Raw genomic sequence first — 8,922 nt, 5'->3', positions numbered from 1 at the left:
GAAAGAAAGAAAGAAAGAAAGAAAGAAAGAAAGAAAGAAAGAAAGAAGAAAGAGAAAGAAAGAAAGAAAAGAAAGGAAGAAAGAAAGAAGGAAAGAAAGAAAAAAGAAGGAAAGGAAAGGCCTATAAAATAACAAAACAATAATAAATTAATAGATCAAAGGAGAATAGTGTAAGGTCTTTAAATGCAAAAACAGAAACAAAATGTTTAAGGGAGCTTAAATTTGGTATTTAGGAAGCTCTATCTCTAACAAGGGGATATAAAGAGAATAAAGAAGTAAAAATCACAAGGTAACCCAAGGAAGGGAGGATAGATTTCAGGAAAGGCAACAACAAAAAGTAAATGAAACTTCTTGGAAAAGAATGCCACAAAAGACTATCTCTTAAGCAAAGGTTTTGGGCGAGGTGGGGCATAAGACGCTACTGAGCTATGCATTTCTCTAGTTAGAAGAAGGAAAGGATCAAAAGTGAGAGAGTAGAGAGAGTTAAACAAATGAAGAAAAAAAGAGAAATATAAATGTAAGTCAAGTCAAGAAATTTGGGAAAGAACAACTGAAAAGGAGAATCACGGGGAAGTATAGATTAGCATTAAAGTCATGCAAGCAAAACTAATAAAAATATTGAAATGCTGACTTTCAAGATAAAGATAAAAATTAATACAAAATAAATACACAGGAAAAACAAACCAAGTAATAATCTTAAATGTAAATAAATGAAATTATCCAACAAAACCAGAGAAAGACAAAATGGTTAAGAAAATACAGCCCAATAATTTGCTACATATAAGAAACATCAAAAAGTTATGAAGGCATACAGAACAAAATTAAAAGGCTGAAAAAATTTACTGTTATAAGTTATTCTAAGATATCAGAAGCTGAAATCCTTCTATAATAAAAAGCAAAAATAAAACTTTTAAATTGCAAGAAAGAAAACCAAGGAAACTACATAATACTTAAAGCTAACATAGGCAATGAAATAATATAGATACTAAACTTATATTCAATAAATGTTTAAACATCTAAATTAGTAAGAAATAAATTAACTGAATTGTAAAAAAGGTATAGTAATGGATTATTTTTTTTAAATGATTCTAACAGACTTTAATGTATGTCTCTCAGATCTGGACAAATCTAATAGATAAACAAAAAGGAAAATATGGCATTGAACAAATTATTGGGGGAATTCAGTCCAAGAGACTTATGTTATCTTCTGAAAGAGGACAATGCAAATATATTTATTTCTCAGCCTCACAAGGTACTCAAATAGACAAATATTCAATTAGATCAAGATACAGGTCTTATCAGTTTAGAGATTAATTCCAATTAAAGGGTTAATGAGACAGATTGCAACTCATCCATGCCTGCTGTCATTATGTGACACTTTCCATATCCATATTCCATATCTGCCCACAAGTCCACCACATGGAGTCAACTTAAACATTCTAAGTATCTTCCTCAGTTTTTTTTTTCTGAAGTTGAAAGGATACTATTGAAGCACTCAGTCTGTCCTCCTATCATCCCTTTTTCTTGCAACACAACTAGCTCATCTTCTGTTTCAATTAGACATTTTCTTAATGATAATTTTTACTCTTTTTTCTTCTTCAAAGTTCCTTATTCATTAGATATTACAGCCTGTCATACCTAATGATCACTTTCCATTGCCTTCTGTATGATGCTCATTTTCAATTCTTTAGCAACTGTATGTTTTTTGTCTTAAAGCTATATAACACTAAGTAGAATACTTATATTTGTATCAAAAAGATGAAGGTTTGTTTCTGGAAAAAGTGTTAGGTCATTAAAGGAGCTTTACAATTTCCTGAAGGCAATTCATCATATTCTTTTGCTCATCCCCACCTTCATAATTTCTATTCCTGTTTATGTTCCTATTTCTTTTGTGTAATTATGGTTACAATTCACTGTACATTTATACTTTCATATATATGTAGATATTGATATCAATGTACAAAAACAAATAGACACAGATATGAATACTGGTGCCGATACAGGAAGACAAACAGAAAGACATACAGAGATAGATAAGTTCTATGTGCTGCACATATAAATGAAAGACTGCCAGTTATAATTTGGGAAACAAGCATTCTTCACCCACTTGTTTTTTTCTCTGCATGAGTGCTTAGGTCAAGTTCTTTTAAATGGGTTATAGGTCTCTTCCAAGAAGCTCTATAATATTCCATGGCTTGATGAACTATATCTTGAACAAAAATAGTATTTAGACTTCACTCTTTATGAGGAACCCTTAAATTTGTATGTTACACTGGATCTCCTCCATCACAGCATCTTGCATCCTATGCAATTATCCTCTCAGAAGACTCTGGAGCAAGAGTTTCCTGTTCTTATACCTTTCAAGAAATCTAGAATTATTTTGATGCATCTGGGGTTATGACAGCACAGCCCAAATCTCGTGGTTCTCATAACCTGGATGAGAAAGACCATTTGTAATAAAAGAAAGTAATTTTTTTAGATTTTTTTTTCCTTCTGTTTGTTGTATTTCTATTTTTATCCTTCAATACCTTTGAGATGACTCTGCATACTTGGGTCTCTTGCCAAGTTTTCTTTAAATATATTTTGATTACTACTGCTTCTCTCTGCTTTATGGGTCAATACTGCTCACAATCTTTCATCATCTTTCTTTGTAAATTTTTACAAATATTTCACAAAATTTTAATATTCCAAATCAGTGTTGCTTTTGGCATTAGTCAAGTGTTTGCTAACTAAGGGGCTTTTAGGCTCTTTTGGTCATTATGACATTTGGTTAATGTCTGTTAAATGTCTTAAAATTACTACAATTGATGTCATAAGAACCATTCCTCAACTGATAAATGGTCAAGGGATATGAACAGGTAGTTTTCAGAATAAGAAATCAAAACTACCAATAGTCATATAAAAATGCTCTAAGACACTACTAATTAGAGAAATGCAAATTAAAACAACTCTGGGGTACTGCCTCAGGGGTTAAGTGACTTGTTCATGCTCATATAGTACCTGAAGCTAGAATTAAACTCTGGATTCCTGACTTCAGGTCTAACATTCTATCCATTGCACCATGAATAAATACATTAACACATGGCCAGTCTATATTATAAGTCTTTCCCCTGCTTATTAAAGTATTTCATTTTCCAATAAGCATTTCATTTTCATTTCATTTTTGTGATATTATTAATGTTGCCCTTCATGCTTACCATGTCTAGAGCCTATTGGTTCTCAAATAGAAGAAAGCAGTCACATAAACACCTGAAGCTTTCATGTAGTCAACAAATCTTAGAACTCTTTCATTCTTTATTAGTGACCTATATTTTCCAAAATGCTTCATCATTCTCACATATTCCCACATTTACACTGAATATGACATTCTTGTATGCCTAGTGCCTAGCAGAGTGCCTAACAATTAGTAGTTATTTAAATGTTTCTTGATTGAGCAAATTAATATCTATCAGAGTGTATGTTGATTTCATTTAGACCAGAGGTTCTTAAACTCATGTCCAGGAATTTGTCTTTAATATGTATGTTATAACTATATTTCAATATAATTTGTTTCCTTCATAGTCCTAAATGTGTTATTTTGTGCATTAAAGACATTATTCTGAGGAGTCCATTGGCTTCATCAGATTGCCAAATGGGTCCAAGACACCAAAAAATGTCAAGGACCCCTGATTTATAAGACATTATTTAATTCTTAGAATTTCTTTACCACTGTAACATCCACTGTAACAGACATTGGTACAAAAGCTGCCATTATTTTCATAATAATCTTTTTGCAAATATTTATCATGACCTCTTCAATATAAAATGACTAAATGTTCCATGAAATGATTTTTCTTGTTGTCTTTGGAAGCATGATAAAAACAACTACACCAACTCCTTTATTTACATCTCCAAGGAGTACCTGTGATCAAGCCCTCAATTTAGCTTTAAACTTCTTTCTAGTTTCTGGTTTCACTTATTTTTTTCAAATGATATTTTTCTGACATTTTGTTTTGACATAACAACAAACACCCACCTCCTTATCCTCTAGTATTTTAGCTCTTAAGATGCAATGGGGGGCAGATCCAATATGGCAGAGTACAGGCAGGGACCCAGCTGAACTCTCCCAATATTCCCCTTCAAATAACTTTAAAATAACATCTCAAATCAAATTTTGGAGCAGCAGAGTCAACAAAAATCACAGGGAGACATTTTTCCAGCCTAAGACAGCTTGGGAGGTCCTCAGGAGAGGTCTGTAACATCAGAATAAGTGCCCAGAGCATGGCAAGAGCACCAGTAATGGGTCTTTGAGGTGGCCTTGACAGTAGCAGCTTCAGGAGCTCTCAGTTCAGAGACAGTAAGGGGGTCAGACAACTGTTCAGAAAGAGATTACAGAGGTCCCTTTGCTGGCACTGAGTGCAGCTGGTGCTAGTTGGTAACTCTGTTGCCCATGAGCAGTTCTGAGTTGCAATTCCCAGATGGAGAAGAGTGCTTGTGGTTGGTCACAAGGGAGCAGGGGCTCTGGTCAGTTTCAGGGCCAAGAGGAAAGCTAGTACTTATGGTTGGAGGAGAGCAGGGAGCTGGTCTTGGTTCCAAGGGCCAACACACTCAAGATGTGTTTGTATATAATTATAAAAGGCTTTTTATAGAAATAAAGTCAAACTTATATAATTGGAGGGATGATCACATGGTTAGGACATGCCAATATAATAAAAATGAAAATACTACTGAAATAAATTGATATATTTATGTTATGCCAATCAAACTACACATTTCCCACTATCTCTCAAGAACTAAACATGATTATCACACAGAGGTAAATAGAAAAACACATGGCAAATATGAAGAGGCTATAACATAGTATCAACAAGAAGCTATCCATTACGTTCTGTATGATAATCATCTTTTGTTTGGGAGAGGCAGAGATATTGCTATATCTTCCAAAGAATTCTGAATGATCTTAATATATGAATGGGAGACATTTTGCTATAAAAGAGCCTGAAAGGTGGTATTTTGTTCTTCCAAACCAAATGTTGTATATTAGAACATAGATAAAACCTTAAAAATGTTCAAAAGGCTCTATGATCGCACTGACTCCAACCCAGACCCACCCAATCTGTATCACTTTTTCCCCTGTTCTCCCAAAGTTTCACCACACAGCATCCACCCAATATGCTGAAGGCTTTTATTACTTTCTCCTGACATCAAGCTCTCTGGCTGCCCACCTATCAACCCTTACTTTTAGTTCATATCTTCTTCCTCTCATACAGTTTCTAGGTGATATCTTTTGATTCAGTTCTTCAGAGTTTCTTATTGGTTATATGTTGAAGGCTGTTCATACTTACCATATGCCTCTCCATTGCCTACTGTGAAAAAATTATCTTTAGTTCCTAGGAAGAAATTCTGTTTTATATTTTGATGCCATAGAGGAACATGAGTAAAATGTTAGTATTCAAAAAATGGGCCTTTGGTTTCATGTAAATATTGGGGTCAATAAAGGGTCTTTTCAATTTCCTGAAAATGATCCAATACACTCTCTTCCTCTTTTTCAACTCTGGATCCAGTTCATTGTCCATCTGTGCTATCTGTCCCAGATATACATTCTGTTGGACAAGTACTATAGGATGTCCATCCAAATGCATGTTGAAATTTTGACAATAGACATTCTTCATCCACTTGGTATTTCCTGTGGGGATGGACAGGCCAAAAGTCCATTGAGTGATTCCAGATCTCTTCCAGAAGGCTCTGCAGTATCTTGGGGTTTGATGTAATCAGCACAATGTCATATGCAAACAAGAACATCTGGAGGACTTCAAGGGATAGGGAATCCCTTCTCAACTTGGTCTCTGCATTGGATCACCTTTATAACAGTGGTGAAAATGTTTAGAGAACATGTATCTCCCTGTTTTATGCCTTATCCAATGTTAATTATCAAAGGGTTATTGAAAGGGGTTATCGCTGTTGTTACATCTTCCAAAAAATTCTTAATGATCTATGCATATGAATGGGCAACAGTGCTATAAAAAGATCTCATAAAAGATCACATTCTGTACTATAAAAATGTTTTCATAATAAAGAAAAAGCACAATGAAATCTCATATTCTCTACATCTTTCAGTTAATTGTGAAATGGTAATGATGTGGTCCATGTTGAATATCACTTGAGAATGCCTATTTGTTCCCAACTAATGACTACCTCAATAATATTCTCAATTGCATATAGATGACTCTTCTCATACAGATTTTGAACACATGATAGTAGGCATATAGGTAGTTATTGATGTTCTCTTGCTTATCTTTTCAGGGCATTAATAAGATCTGACGTCTTCCTCCTGCTTTGATATCTTCTTCCTCATCAAATACATAATACATCATTTCTTCAGTGTTTCATGTTTGAATCACCACTATCATGGAATTCCTCTGACTATGCTTGGTCCAACCCAACTATTCTTCATATCTTTGTTCTTTTTAGTGCCATTTCTACCTCCTCTACAATCATCTCAGGGACTGCATGGTTAGGATGTAAGCATGATGGTTCCAATATTCTTTATGGAGAAAACACTGCATCTCTACTATGCAGTGCTGTGTACCAGGAGATAATGTTGCTATACAAAAGCAGGTCTTTCAAACTTTTTGAAACTCCCAAAGATCAAAGGAAAATAAAAACACAAAAGAAAGGCAAAGGCAACCAGTTCTAATCCAAATTCACCTTTTTAAGTCTCCACATTACTAACTGCTGCATGAGTGGGCTCACCATGATACTAAGTAGAGAAAAACTATTCTCAAAACTATACTGGAGTCACATCTTGTTGCTTGAAGGGTTGCATCCAAGAGCATACAGACCAACTCTGGCCTCTCTCTTAAAATGTTCCTCAAGGCATCAGTTCTTCTAGCTTGCCAGCTAATTAGGGGACTCCTTGTAAAGAGTCATACATGGTTGGAAACCAGCCATCCAGAGCTCCAACATAGTTCAATGGGAAGCAAAAGTGGTCTTTTTGTGTACTGATCAGGTAGGGTTGTGACCTGATTAATAAAAGAGTTGTAAATATTGTGAATAATACCTGGTCATGCATTGTACAAATTTATGTTATATTGTTAAAACCTTAGAAGTTAAATCAACAAAAAATTTTGTTTCTTTTATTTTTGTATCACTTATATTTTTCTATAACTCTCCCAATACTATCTCCCAGATATCTATATTTTATAACAGCCCCCAAAAGAGAAAAGAATGACAAAGTTCAGCAAAACTAATCAACATATCAAAAAGTCTGATGTTTTGTGAAATCTTATGGCTCCTCAACTTTTCAAAGGAGTGGGGAAAGATACCTTCTCAGATCTCTTCTTTGAGGATCAACCTTGGTTGCTATAATTTGTTAACACTCAGCTTTATTGCTTTGTTGTTTTATCCATTTACTTTGCTGTGGTTATTGTGTATAACATCTTACTGATTCCATTCATTCTCTCTACTTACCATACTTTTAAAAAATTCCTGCAGCATAGTAATAGCCCCTTAAATTTATGTACCACCACTTATTTAGCCATTTCCCAAGCAAAGGACATGTATTTTGTTGCCAGTTTGTTTGTTTGTTTGCTAATATAAGAAAAATGCCATTATAAATATTTTAATACATATGAAGTTTAACTTTCTTTCATTTGGCTCCTTGGACTTTCTACCTAGCAGTGAAATCTCTAAGTCGAAGGGTATGGACATTTTAAAGTCTTATTTGTGCAATTGCAAATTGCTTTACAAAATAGTTCTACCAATTTACAGATCCATTAACAATAAATTACTGTACCTACCTTTCCAAAACCCCTCCAACATTGACTTCCCATTTTTTATTGTCTTTGCTAATTTTATGGCTATGAGGTAAATCTAAAAGGGTCATTTTGATTTATATTTTACTTATTATTGGTGATTTGGAACATTCTATCATATGGTTGTTAATGGTTTGCAATTCTTCTTTTGAGAATTGTGTGTTCATATATTTTGCCCACTTCATTATTGGGTCTGGCTTTTGGTCTTATATATTCCTGTGAGTTTTCTATTTGTCTTTCATTTTCTAAGAGGACTGATGACATAATAGGGTGATGTCTTAATTCATGTGTTAACTGGATTTAAGCAAGGCAGAGTTGCACAAAGTCATCAGCCTCACTCTCTCTTGCAGAGTTATCAAAATTCAAGGCAAGACAAAAGTCAAGACAATGGTGATGGCTCAGGATGCAGTGGATAACCTTAGCATTTTCAATATCTGACCACGCTCTAAGAACTCCATAGCACATGCTTCAGCTGCTTTCATGGTTGTTGGAACAAATTGTTCTAATCCACCCATTCCACCAGAGGAAGTCTTTGCCTGCTTGGAGTAGACACCTTCCTAACTCACCAACAGGTTTGTGGCCCTTTGGTTATCCTCAAGCTGGTTTATCCCATCTAGTGAGGCAGTTTTACTGGGGTGTGGCCACTGTGATGGCTACAGCTCCTTGGATCTGTAATATGAAAGTTGAGTGCCAGATGGACACCAGAGGTGGATGAGCAGCCCTGAAAAGGGCCTCATACCAAAGGTGCTAATCCTTTTTGAACACTAAATTTTCTATACACCTTGGACATCAGAGCCCATATCAAACATATTTGAAATAAAGATTCTTTTTTTCTGTTAACCTTTTTTTCTGTTTCCCTTTATCATAGATGCACAATTTTGTTTGTGCAAAAATTTCCAATTTCATGTAATCAAAATTATCTACTTCATCTTTGCCTCTACTTCTTGTTTGGTTAGGTGCCTACTTAGGACTGTTGAAAAATACATGACTTTATTCTCTTCTAATTTCTATATAAATTTAATATTCAGGTCATATATTAATTTTTAAATTAATGTAGAATGTGGTATAAAAATGTTAGTCTAAGCCTGATTTCTACCACACTTCCTTGCAGTTTTTCTAGCAGTTCTTA

The sequence above is a fragment of the Vombatus ursinus genome, unplaced genomic scaffold (assembly GCF_900497805.2).
Source record: "Vombatus ursinus unplaced genomic scaffold, bare-nosed wombat genome assembly UNPS02007284.1, whole genome shotgun sequence".
NCBI lineage: Eukaryota > Metazoa > Chordata > Mammalia > Diprotodontia > Vombatidae > Vombatus > Vombatus ursinus.
This window is presented reverse-complemented; position numbering follows the sequence as displayed.